Raw genomic sequence first — 13,966 nt, 5'->3', positions numbered from 1 at the left:
AGGCACAGGAAGTGAACTTAACGACCAGCCTACTGAGCCTCCGTAGGTTCTACAATTGTATAATGCAACTCCTACCTCTGGGAACGAACGCGAGAGTGAGAAAAGCTCCCGGTTTAGGGATGATTCTCAAAAGCTCAGAAAATGAAATTACTTTATTTATTATTATTTTACTGAAAAATAAACGATAACATGGTCATAAATTACTTAATAAAAGGTAGTAGATGTAAAGAATGAAAAAAAGTGCGTTTTTACGATTCACCCAAACATTTTAATTATTTTCAGTAAACCCAGAAATAGACTAGTTAAAAGAAAAAATTGGTCTCAAACCTGGATTGAAAAAACGTATATATATATATATATATATATATTTGGATAATTTAAATAGCTCCGTTTTTTGTGAAAATCACTTCAAGGACACTGTTCAACAAATAAATATCCCACCACGTCTTGCAGCTACAGAGCGCATGGACGGTTGGGATTCTTGTTCCTCGTCTGTTTGTAAATACGCATAATCGATTTAAAATTACGGTTGTTTTTTAGTGTACTGATAAACTTCGCACGCATAAACTTATTAATGAAAAATTCTTATTATTTGTAAACTACTCCTACTTTTCTCATAATATAATGAGAAAAGTAGGAGATCGTAGTTATGCAAAAAGCAGCCAGTCAATAATTTCGAAAAAATGAGATATTGTTGTTATCGGGTGCAGTTAGTTTAATTCTATGTTTTGCTAAAAAAAACAGCCAGACCGCTTTCATACAAAATCTGTAATAATCACTTTCTGACAAAAGTGTCGATCACAAAAAAGGCATTTCTGAATATGCAAACACCCTCAGCACTAGAAAAATCTTATGATTTTTAAAAAATCATTAAAATTAGTCAAATGCAAAATTAGATTCTTAATTGTGTTGTGAAAAAACTAGTGTATTTATTGTTTATCATTTGTCAAAATCAAAACATCCCAACTGTCGTGAAGATTTTATTATTCACTCTTTTCACAAAGGTGCTATTATCTCAGTTTTACTTTTCTTTTTTTTAATGTTAAATTACTGAGTTATTAAGGAGACAAAAGAGGATTCAGAAAAGTAAAGGAATAAAAAAAATTAAATAGTAGATTATGTTTATTGGTTATTTTTAAATTTTTTTTTTTCTGATTTGAGTATGTTCAAATGTTCGTTGACTGGATTTTCTACATAGGATCAGATCAGATATGCAACAGAGAGAGTAAACATTTTTGAAAGGGGAATATGAAAGTCTAGGTATTTACAGGGGGTATGACCTGTGATTGGCTGGTTTAAGTGACCACGTTAAGGCTTGATGAAATATGGATGTTTAAACATAAGTAGAATAGTGAATGTCACGCGGTGTATAAAGTAGTCACTTATACCAGCCAATGACAGGTCATTCGCCCTGTAAATGCCTAGACTTCCATATTTCACTCTCAAAAATGTTTTCCCTCTCTTTTTTAAACAAATTTACATAAAATTAGTTTGTAAACGGTTTAAAAACATATGTTAATATCAACAATATTTTGAGTTTGTCCAAATTTTTTTAGACAAGGACTGGATTCAACTCCCTGGGGAGCTGTTTATATTAACAATAATCAACAGATGAAAGAATTAAAGGAATATAGATGTTCATATATAGGCAGAATGGTGAATGTTACACAGTGTCTAAAGTGGCCACTTAAACCAGCCATTGACTGGTCATAAGCCCTGTAGATGCCTAGACTTCTATATTACCTTCTCTTAAATTTTCTTCATCTCTGTTGTAATATGTTTATCTGTTAATATTTTTTATTTTTTTTATTCTGATTTTTCAAATATTTATTAGGAATGATGGCGATTGTGAAGCCTACCAAAGGAGCGAAGCAGCAAAAAGCCGAGTGAGGAAATGTATTGTGAACCAAGTACTACATTTTACATTTTGATATATTAAAATGCACCCGTAAAAAGTGCAAATAGGTCCTACCCAACCTGAAAAGACCCGCTACGGAGTAAAATAACATTCGAAATGGGAATTTTCAATGCCATTAGCGACTACTCTTTGATAGATTCAAAGATTTCATGCTATGTAAATGAAAGAAGATGCCAGAAAAATCTTTCATTGTAAAACACACATTGTAATAAATATTGTACTCATCAAATTAAGATTTGAAAAATATGTTCGTTGCCAAAGAACATGTAAAATGAATTTTTATTTATATCCCTACAGAGATGAGGTAGAATTTTTTCAAATTCAGGATTATGGATATTCGAGCGTTTACAGGGCTTATGACCTGTCATTGGCTGGGTACAGTGGCCACTTTAAGTACTACAACATTCCCCATTCCGCTTATTGGCGAATATCCACACCAGGTAACATTTTTGATTTTTGTATTTATGTTACGAATTTGAGAAACCATCCACAAGCGAGTTGGAGCGCCATATATGTATTGATATTGAAGTTAAGTATTTTTAATTAAGCAGATTACTTTATTTTTATGTAGTTTCTACCTCATCTCTGTAGGGATATAAACAAAAATATATACCTACTCCCCCTTGGGAGAAAATCCAGATTTGTGTGTTCAAGTAGACGTACCAAAAATAATGTTATGTAAAATGAATGTAGTATATTAAACTTACTGAATTAAATAAAATAGAATCGTTATTTGTCAAAAACAGTTCAATTGATAAAATATATTTAATGTGCTGAATTTTATATAACCGATGTATTATGTAGGTATAAAATATTATAAACTGGCAAAATGTATCTCTTTGGCAAGGAATTTTCTAGTAAGGAATACGTTATAATGAAATCATGTTTACTTTTTATCGATGAAATACTTAATATTAAAAAAATGCAAACTACAATTAAACGTAGTTATGCAGAAAGCAGCCGGTTCACATTTTTGAAAAAATGATATATTGATGTTATCAGTTGCAGTAGGATACAGTTTTAAGTTCTGCTAAAAAAATCAGACCGCTTTTATACAAAAAACTGTATTAATCACCTTCTGAAAACGGCGTAGATCACAAAAACGGCATTTCTTAATTTGCAGAAAACGCTAACAGCACTAGAAAAATCTTACGGTACTTTAAAAATCATTAAAACTGGTCAAATACGTAATTAGATTCTTGTTTGAAATGTGAAAAAAACTTATGTAATCATTGTTTATTATTTGTCATTCAACTGTTATGTAGATTTAACTATTCAATCATTTTCACAAAAGGTTTAATTATTTTAGTTTCTCTTTTCTCTTGCTGGCTGCTTTTTTGCATAACTACATTCAATTATAGTTTAATTTTACCGGAAATTTTTATTACTTTAAATAATATTTGAAATTTAAACAATTCAGATTGAAATTTTCTTTTATTGAAATATGGTAGCCTCCGTGGAGTAGTGGTCAAGACGCTTGACTCACACACGAAAGGTTCCGGGTTCGATTCCCGGTGAGAACACAAAAATCAAAATGTGATTTTTCTCAAGCCTGCGTGATCTGTGATGTAATTCACCACTGTAATTTGGCTCCTGGCCTGTTGTGGTGCAAAAATAAATAAATAAATGAGCGTAAAATTTGTTAATTCGAATTTTTTAGTATAAATTGTCGTAAAAAAAAGTGGTGAAAAAAAAAAGTTTATACAATATGTTTCAGAGCCCGACCGCGAAACTGCATAATAATATTTCTCATGGTATTTTTTTTTTTAAAACCGAAATATTTTTTTAACAAACGTTTTTTTTATTTAGCAAAAATATTATTGGAAATAAGAAAAGTCTTTATGTCTAGGACAAGCATCCTTTCCACAATATTCTGTATCGGATAAACCATATTTACAAGTAACTTCATGCAAAACACCATATTTTTATATTTTGACTACTTGGCAAATCATATTCTAACGTGTTATTTTTTTTTTGAAATTTTATTTTTTTTGCACATAAAGATTTATATCACAAAAAAAAAGTTTCTTGGAATTTTTTTCTACGCCATTGTAGATATTACTTTTATCTTAACACAATATTCATTTTGATGATTTGTGGGTGCGTTCAAAATACTAGGAATTCTAAGACGAACATCAAACCGAGATGGCTTAGCCGAAAATCGATACAAAAAATATAAGAGACAAAATTACACTTCGTTGGGGGAAATGTTCGTAATATTGCAATAAAGGCTTTGACATGAAAACGGTTTTTTCCTCTCCGCAAGGGGCAATGACTTGAACAAGATTTTACTTAAACCTATCCAGTTAATGACTTGAATAAACATAAAATAACAGAAATATAATTAGGTGCTGACAGAAAAATTGGAAGGGGTCCTGAAAGGAGTTTAAAAAAAACAGGGTTTGTTGTAGGGGCTGCATTTATTACTTTTCTGCTGTAATAATTAAGTAAAAGAGCCGAACCTGAACCCTTACTGATTTGGTTGAAAGTCATCTGACAATGTTTGATTATGTCCAAATGCTTGCAGACTGGCTGGATTTCCTCCCTAAGGAGTTGTTCATATTTAAATTTATTTCAACAGAGAGAGAAAAAAATTTGAGAAGGGAATATGGAAGTCTAGGCATTTACAGGGCTTATGACCTGTCATTGGCTGGTTTAAGTGGCCACTTTACACACTGTGTAACATTCACCATTCTGCCCATGTTTGAACATCCACATTTCGTTGACTTTTGTGAAGTAAAAGAGCTGAAACCTTTATCACGTGGGCAGAATGGTGAATGTTACACAGTGTGTAAAGTGGCCACTTAAACCAGCCAATGACAGGTCATAAGCCCTGTAAATGCCTAGACTTCCATATTCCCTTCTCAAAAAAAATTTCTCTCTCTGTTGAAATAAATTAAGAAAGTCATCTGAATTATTCATATGATAGGTACGTTCGAAAATAATTTGCGTGTTTCTGTGTATGGTTTGATTAATCACTTGATATGTCATTTAATAAAATGTTTCAAAATAAATCAGCCTAGGACTTCAAACGGGCAGCTACGCCAAAAAAACTGCATTTTAAAAGTTTTATTTAAAATCGTTGTTAGGATTTCACAAAGATAAATAAGAAGTATGACGATAATAGTATTTTGACGAAAACGAACAGTTTTAAAACATTTATTTGACGTTAGGTAACTAACAAGCCATCAAAAGTGGCCATTTGTACTTTAAAACCCACAATGCAAAAATAAAAAGTTCAAAAACTACTAAATCTACGTTCAGTGAACAAAGAGTTAAACGTATAAAGAGAACACAATTTTTACGAGTTGTTTTTTATTTTTTTTTAAGTCCCTACTTATCTCCGTTTGATGATCAAATTTTCCACAAGAGCCCAAGATCGCTTTACAAATAAGTATCGAAGGTCAATCACCTGCGAAATATTTCCGAAAAAACGGTTTTCTTTTTTAGATGAGATTCGTAGCGCGGGAATTTGTTCACTAGACGTCTCTTATATCCGTTTCTATGGTGTCGGCTTATTAGCCTAGTAACGGCTCTGTGACACTATACCCCATGTCAGATATAGCTTTTCGAGAAAATATAATATTAGGGACGAACACTCCATTACGCCTGTATTTTTACAATACGAATTTTCTCCGCTGAATGACGGTCTTAATAAATAATATAATCAAATATTTTCTTAACCATACATTGAGTTTGGCCAAATATTTGTAGCCAAAAAACTGGATTTCACAGTCCAGGAAGATCAACAAATAATAACAGAGATGGAGAACATTTTAGAGCAGGAAATATGTAAGTAAATAATTTATTTAAAAATAAAAATAAAATGAAAAGTGTATACATGACATAAATTTTAAAAAAATATATATAAATAAATTAAATATAGAACTGTGTTAAGAAGTTTAGTTGGTTTAAAAAAAATAAAAATAATAATATATGTTAACAAATAACAACAGGGATGGAGAATACCTTAAATAAGGGAATATGGAAGTCTAGGCATTTACAGGGCTTATGACCTGTCATTGGCTGGTTAAAGTGGCCGCTTTACACATTGTATAACATTCACCGTGTTGCCTATGTTTGAAAATCCATATTTCTTCAATTTGTTAATTTTAGTGAAGTTAAAGAGCTAAAACCTTTATTGTTGTGAAGAGATTCATCTGACTGAATTATTTCACATACTAGGCAACGCCTGAAAAGAATTTTTCAATTTTTAAACTTCTTCTTAGACCAGTTGGTTTTCCGAGGGGGTAAAATCCAGTATTTTGTCAACGAACATTTGGAGTTCAAACATAGTCAAAATGGTGAATGATACACAGTGTGCAAAGTGGCCACTTAAACCAGCCAATGACAGGTGATGAGCCCTGTGAATATAAATAATAATAAAAAGGCTAAAGTGAGTACGCTCAACGTTTTGGAAGAGTGTATTTAGCTTTCGACAAAATCAATTTTCTAGAGAGGGTTTCAGAACTGGATTGTTCTTGGGAAGAAGGATTTGAGTTGGAAACCCCTTGATGATTTTTCAATGATTCAAGTTGTTTTCCTAATGTAAATTTTGATTTGTTTATCTTTAAACTTTATTTTTCACCACAACTCAACATAGGACTAAACTTCCAAAAAGCTTCAAATAATAAATTCTTTATGCATAAATAAATAAATCAACGGGAAGTCGGGATATTTTTTTTAAAAACATGATTGTATTTATTTACTCTATTGAGTTCTGAGTAGCCCGTTGGTACAAACAGTATCCGCCTGCGCTTTCACAGCAAACGTCATGATGGATCTCACACACGTCTCGTATATTCTGACTTTGCTATCGATACGTATTTCATTATTTCTCCATAGTATTTTTATTATCATAGTTGGATTATTTACTTTTTTTGTGAAAATCACCTACTATATTAATTAAACACCCCGACAGAGTTGATGCTATCAACATCTGTTCTCGGACTTCAGTGTACAAACCGCTAAGACTTGAGATTTCTACTACCGGATATCTAAAACTCATGGCCTATTCCACTTGCTTGTTGTCAATAGTCGCTTTACACCACATAGGTTGTCTGGATTACGTAAGGCTTTTTATTTTGCTGACTGATATTGACAAATTTAGCTTGTGTGATGCTAGGTGAAATTCATCCAACATTCTTTGTAGATCATCCTCAGATTCGGCAATTATAGCTGCATCATCTGCATAGAAGATCATATTTATTGTTCTGTTGGCCATTTTGTAACTCAGTCCTAAACCAGTCACCTCTTATTAAGATTAAATAGATAAGGGCTAAGACTATCTCCCTGTCTAATACCGTTAGTTGCTGAAATTTCCATGGATAATTTACTATTAACTTTAACTTTTGCATTGCAGATGGTATAGAGATCTTCAATAGTATTAACTTTTATATTGGATATGCCTTAGTATTTTTATGATGTCTTTTAGCAACATTCTGTCGAACGACTTAGTCAAGTCCACAAAACATATATATGCCACTTTATTGTATTATATTACCTTTATTCTTTATTGTAAAAATTACGTTTTTTTTTATATTGCAAAAATAAAAAGACATTAATTAATAATACTCGTGTTTTATTATAAGTACCGATAACTAAAATAAAGCCATTTTTATAATATGTTAGTCGATTGCGACTATATAATTGATTGCAAAATCGAAGCCTTTTTTATCATTAAGATTGAATAATAAAATGGACAAAGTTGTAGTGTTATTAATTGAGTAATTGTTATGAAAATGTATCATTTAAGGAATGATATGCAATGAACAAGTGTGATTATTCGTATATCATTAGATAAACCGAATAATTTCCTTTGGAATACCAAATATTAAGCCTATTTCCTTTAAACCATAATACGTTTACAAATTGCTTCCCAAATCGGAATGAAATTCAAACGTAAAATTAGATTTTCGTACAACCAAAACAACCCCTTAGTGAGCATGCAAATTTCAGTTAAGGGTTGAGTTTGCATGTTTATCATCAAGGAAAGCGCCCAAATTTATGAAATTTACATTTAAATCATACATACTGCATAGATGAACACACTTCAAATAAATCCATATTTTAAGGAGACGTTTAAAACGAAATTGGAAACGTAAAAAGAATATGCGATGCCAGACGATTTTGATGAATAAGTATTAGAACATTGTTTTTCTGCTACTCTCACGCAAAAGTCTGCGTACTACTTTTTTCATTTTTGAAATTATTTGTCATATTTGTGTTGCCGTACGTCCTACTACAGATGAAACGAAGACAAAGACAAGCAGATAAAACTGGGCGTTTTTTTTTTAAATTTCGGATGGTCCTAGCTCCAATAAGAAATAATTTATTAAAAAGCAAAACAATGGAAACACGCCAATAGTTAATATCTACGGAGTGTAAAATAATAAAATGAAATAATTGCTCTAGTGCTATAGTCCGGGGAGAAAATACGAAAACACGATTTTATGAAGAAAAGTAAGGCCGCGTTTCCTCATAATGTTGAAACAAGCTAATATTTTAACGGTACATTGAAAACGTCCATATATTTGTAGATAAGACTGAATTCCACCCATTAAGAAATTACTAATTTATACATTTATTCTTCTTGTTTAAATTTACTGATATAATAAGTAAAAAAGTATTTTCCTGCGTTTTGCTAATAGATTGAATATTTCACTCAGATGAATTTTACCCACATCAATAAAGGTTTTAGGTCTTTTGCATCATGAAAGTCAGCAGATGGAAAATATTAAAAAATGTGGATGTTTAAACTACACTCAATTATTTATTTTTTATTTATTATGAAGGTTATTAATCTTTTAAGGACAAACTTTATCTTCAAGGGACCTATAAAGAACAGGATTTAAATGGAAAATTCTTTGATGATTTTTTGATATCTGATAACCTTTTTTTTCTCCTATTTTTTATTGAATATAAACCAAATGTTTGAGTTTGCTGTTGACCATATTTTTTTACTAAAAAAAATAAATTAAATACCCGAGTTCTAATTATTTACTTAAATATTTAAATTTTTAGACCCTTTACCAAAAGTCAAAAATAACTTGTGCTGGAAAAATGAAAATCGAGTTTTAGAAGAGTGGGATTTGAACCTCGGACCTTTGGCCCGTGAGTCCAAAATGCTTTCACAGGACCACAACCTGGTTTTCAAAATTGATATTCCATTTTTTTAAAATTTATTAGTTTGTGTTTACGATCCTTTATAATATTTGTGGTGATATATGGCTAAGTTAACATTAAAACATTAAAAAATGACCAAAAATATATGTTAAAAATAAAGTTTTACAAGAATCGCACTTTTCCCTCTTTCCAATTGTTCCTAGAAGCTAAACTTTTAGACATAAGACAAATATATTGTTTTCAATGTTTCAAATATATATTAAAAAAACAAAATTTATATATAAGTAATTCAAATATATCAAGTCAATGAAGAAATCGTGGGTTAGAAATACCACATTGTAAAACGAGGCTCGCACAGAGACATGCATATTTTATAGGCCCAAAAATATTTAATTATTTTTATACTGATAACATTTCATTGATTCCAAACTTTCAAAATTTTCATTATTTTATAAAAAACACGCACTTTCTGGATTCAAACTAAAGATATGAACTATTTTTTTCTATGATATATTTGGTTGCCCTTTCATAATAAGGATTGTCTTTGTTTTTTTAATATTTTTTATTTCCTTTTTCAATAACTATAAAAAAATACCATGTTATCTTTTACAGAATATTTTATATTCTCCCAAAAATACTATAACTGTCTATTTATTATAAGAGCGAAAATTCATTAACATTTTCTTATATCCCCCGAACAGGCCATGCCTTTGTAGGATTTTTTGTTTACTATTTTAACTATCAATATGTATTTTATTGCTATGTAATTATCCTTAATTTTTTAATACTCTGTTTTACCTCTTATGTATATTTAAAAAAAAAAAAACATTTTTTAAATATAAAAGATTAAACAAAAGTAGATACAACATTATCGAGTTTTTTTTTTAAATATCAAAAATTTTGTTCCAAAAACCGAACGATTCTAACGTATGAAGTCTATGTAAAAACTAAACTATATTATATGCAACTTCTATGAGGTACTGGAAATCGAAATGACATAAACAGACAGCAAAATAAAATATTATAGTTAGTATGATCAGCCTTATCTAATAACAACCAAAGAGCTTTTTGAACAAACTAAACAAATAAATGTTACTTAACTTTTTCAACTAGAATCCTTAAAAGTATTTTTTTTTTCACATAAGCATTCTTCTTAACATTTTTTTTTATTCCCGCCAAACTGCAAAAGCGGTTTTTTTGCAGGGATTTCTCTCTTTTAACATTTTGGTAACACAATATTATAATGTTTACGTAAAATATTTTTAAAAAATCTTAAAAATATCAAAGTTAAAAAAAATTAAAAACAAGCAAATCAAGTCTTTTTTGATAACGAAATATATAAAAAATAATAAACAAACACTTTTTTTGACACTGTTTTAAATTGTTTGGTTTCCCCATTTTTTATAAAAAAAATTACACACTAAACTTAGAATTTAAGAGAAAGATTTTCAAAACCAATTTTACTTTGTTTTTATTCATATTACTATTCTTTATTCCTAAAATTCCTAAATTAGCCACTGGGATAATTGTAAACAAAAAATTTAAACGTCAAAAAATTGTAGTAAACATGGACAAAGTACGAGAACGAGAATATCAAAACAATATCGTAAACTACTATTTTTAAAAAGACAGAGTTGTTAGAGAAAGTCCAGAAAAGAGCAACTAAAATGGTAGGTTCTCTAGGAAATAAATCATACAAGGACCGCTTAAGGGAGCTTGGGTTAAGTTCACTGGAAGAGCGGAGGCAGCGTGGGACTCGATTAAAATGCTTAAAATCTTAACTGAGCAATATTATATACCCATGTTGAAATTTATGTTCACTATGAATGAAAACTGCCATTTCAGAGGTCATTTATTAATTTGCAACACTATTTTCTTCTCATCCAACGCCAGGAAGAACTTCCTGACGAAACCGAGTTGTAGAGAAATGGAATGGCCTTCCCGAAAAAGTGATTGGTACTAGTTCAGTTAATGTGTTCAAAAACCGCCTAGATGCACACATCAATTTATAATGTTTAATAACCATGTACACTTGATAGACACACATATCAGTATAATAGCTGCTAGAATATTATTATTATTAATAATAATAATAATAACTTTCTAAAACGACCAGAGGCAAGGACAGTCAAGACTAATAAACCAGTGATTGAAATTATACAATAAATTACCAGACAAAACTAAACCAAAGGCTTAGGAAAACCTTTACAAAAGATGATGAAAATATTATCATTAACATTAGAATATGAATTTTCAAAGAAAAAAAATGATTTGTTTAGTATATACGTGAGGGTTTATGAACGAAATTTCAAATAAAAAAAATCCATTTTCACAAAATTCCTTACTTACTTATTAATAATAAAACAATATTTATATCCACTTAAATTCATTTAGGTCTGAAAAGATTAAATGACTCAGTATTTAGTAAATGTTCTGATAAGTAAAATGAATCCGAAAAAATACACAAAATTTATATGTAACATTTTTAAAATGAATATTCCTAAATAAACTTGTTAAATTGTTTTTCATTTTTGTGCGGAGATGTACAGCTTAAATTTGTTTTTTGTTATTTATCTCAAATTTATTCAATTCTGCATTTGAATCGGTGCTTCTCGTAAGCGGTGCAAATTCTCCAGATGCAACGTAAGCCATAGAAACAAAGTCCCTGTTAGGTCGGATAAGGGTAGCGTAGTTGCTTACCTATATCAGCCGAACCACCCCATGTCCCCTGCTGCGCCTGTCTCCCCAACTTCGTGATAGCTTCCACGTACAACCTGGAAGCTGCAGCGGCGCCTAAAAAGAAAAAATCATTTTAAAATATAACGAAAACACATGGATTTTTTTTAATGTCTACAAAATTCAAACAAAACATGTATGATAAAGTAAATATAAAACAATTTTGTTTTCAACCACTTATTTTTTATTTTCTTTGCCGACTGGTTTCAAAGTTACATGAGACTTTTATCAAGGTATAACCAAATAATTAATCTTATACTATTTTTTTCAACAGTTTTTACAAAACATTAAATTTAAACATATGGAGCTTATAAGTCGTCTTTTTGTCAAGTTATTCTCGTTAAGATGAGCCAAATAAGAAATATTTCATTTACTTCACTCCTACGTAGATTTTAAAAATCTATCTCACGTCACACCTCCCATCTTAATTAGAACAATATGACAAAAAAACTTGACAGATTTGTTCTGAATATTTTGATTCAATATTTAGTAAACACTGCTTAAATAAAATAAAATAAGATTTATTACCTTGAAAAAGAAGCTTGTGTAGCTTTAAAACCGGTCGGCAGAAAAAAAATTAGTGGTTAAAAACAAAGTTTATTTTTTTTGTAAAAAGAATTGCATCACAGCAGACCAGGAGGCCCAATAATAGTGGCGAATTAAAGCATATAACACCGAGACTTGAGTAAAAGCACATTACGTTTTTGTGTTCTCACTGGAAATCGAACCATGAACCTTCCGTGCGTGATTCAAGTGTTTTAACCATCACACCACGGAGGCCACCTAATTTAATTATTTTATTTAGTAAACAAACTGTATGTACACAAGTTAGCGTAGGTCACTTATGCACACACCAAAAAAATTGTTTACTCTTACGACAATAATTTAAATCATGTTAAATATAACAAATGTTAAAGATAGGTAATGAAAAATATTTATAAAACCATAAAGTTAATTAAATATATCTGCTTCTTTCAATATTTCTATGATTTTTTATCTAAATCTACATACATTGTCACATAAAATATCAGCCTCGATAAATCTATTGTAAAATTGGCCGCATATTCGAGGTAATGTAGATTATTTCAAATAGTTTGTTGACGCATTATCTGTATAAAACATAAGATTTTGTCTTGTCGGTCTAGATGGTACACGGAATGGAAATCTTTCAAGTAGATAATATGTATTGTACAATGATAACTATTACAAAATTAACAATAAATAAAATGTGTCCGTAATAACTCGATGGTGGCCAAAGAAAAGGTGGAAATTTCAGATATATAATTTAATATTTAAAAAATTTGTCCTTTAGTTAGGGAGCTCTTGCCTCATCCAACGTTCCACGTAGCTCCGCCTACTTTTACGTCATGACTGGCACCGCAGCGACTTCTCTTGAGCAGTAAATGTCATTTCTTCAATGCGGTATGTTAAATGAACACTTTTTAAAATTAAATATTTTAAATGCTCAGACCATTTCCTCAAAGTCATAAATAACAAGAAAAATAGGAATCGATGGGATGGGATTTGATTTTTATCCGTGAGTCTATAACTTGGTTTTTTTCTGCCTAAGAAAGGCCGAAAATCAACCTTTACATTCGTTATACATTATCAGAAAAACCTATCGGTCTTTATTTGGTAAAAATCTGATTCATTTATCTGTTTACAAACTACAAAATACAAATATAACGATGTCCAATTTGGCAGAACAAATCTTTGAAAAAGGCTATTTCCACTAAACTAGGGTAAAATGCCCTTACCTCTAAAAAGAGGACCCATTACAAATGAAATATAAAGACCCAATTATCATAGCATTAAAATAAAATGAGAAGTTAATTGCCTCTCGCTCGCGCACAGAAAGCGCTAGTAAGTATACTAGTATAATTTTCTCGTAAATAGTTGGCACATTCTGCCACAAGGCGGCATTTCCTACCAAGATATGCCTTTTATCTTAGCCTTACTTGATTTAAAAAGAATTCGTATTTTCCTGTGTAATTATTGTTTTATCAGGTAAGTACTTATGGAGGTACATATTATATAAATTCATACACACGGATTTTTTTTTTCATTAAAAAGATATAAAAAAAACGTATTTATTTTACAACAATATTTTGAGTTTGTCCAAACTTTTTTAGACAAGGACTGGATACAACTCCCGGGGAGCTGTTTATATTAAGATATAACAACAGT

At 30.3% G+C, this 13,966-nt stretch overlaps 1 protein-coding gene across 1 annotated transcript in view; it reads right to left on the bottom strand.

Moving 5' to 3' along the window:
- Positions 1–11,831, bottom strand: part of LOC148275004 (uncharacterized) — a 165,761-nt gene extending 153,930 nt beyond the window's left edge. The window contains exon 1 of the mRNA XM_088236283.1: positions 11,744–11,831. The gene's annotated coding sequence lies outside the window, so the exon portion shown is untranslated. The remainder of the gene's footprint in view (positions 1–11,743) is intronic.
- Positions 11,832–13,966: the final 2,135 nt, after the last annotated feature.

The sequence above is a fragment of the Micrasema longulum genome, unplaced genomic scaffold (genome assembly GCF_059751315.1).
Source record: "Micrasema longulum isolate JH-2025_06_02 unplaced genomic scaffold, ASM5975131v1 h1tg001532l, whole genome shotgun sequence".
Lineage (NCBI taxonomy): Eukaryota > Metazoa > Arthropoda > Insecta > Trichoptera > Brachycentridae > Micrasema > Micrasema longulum.
The sequence above is the reverse complement of the archived record's forward strand: the minus strand, read 5'-3'. Positions and strand labels throughout refer to the sequence as shown.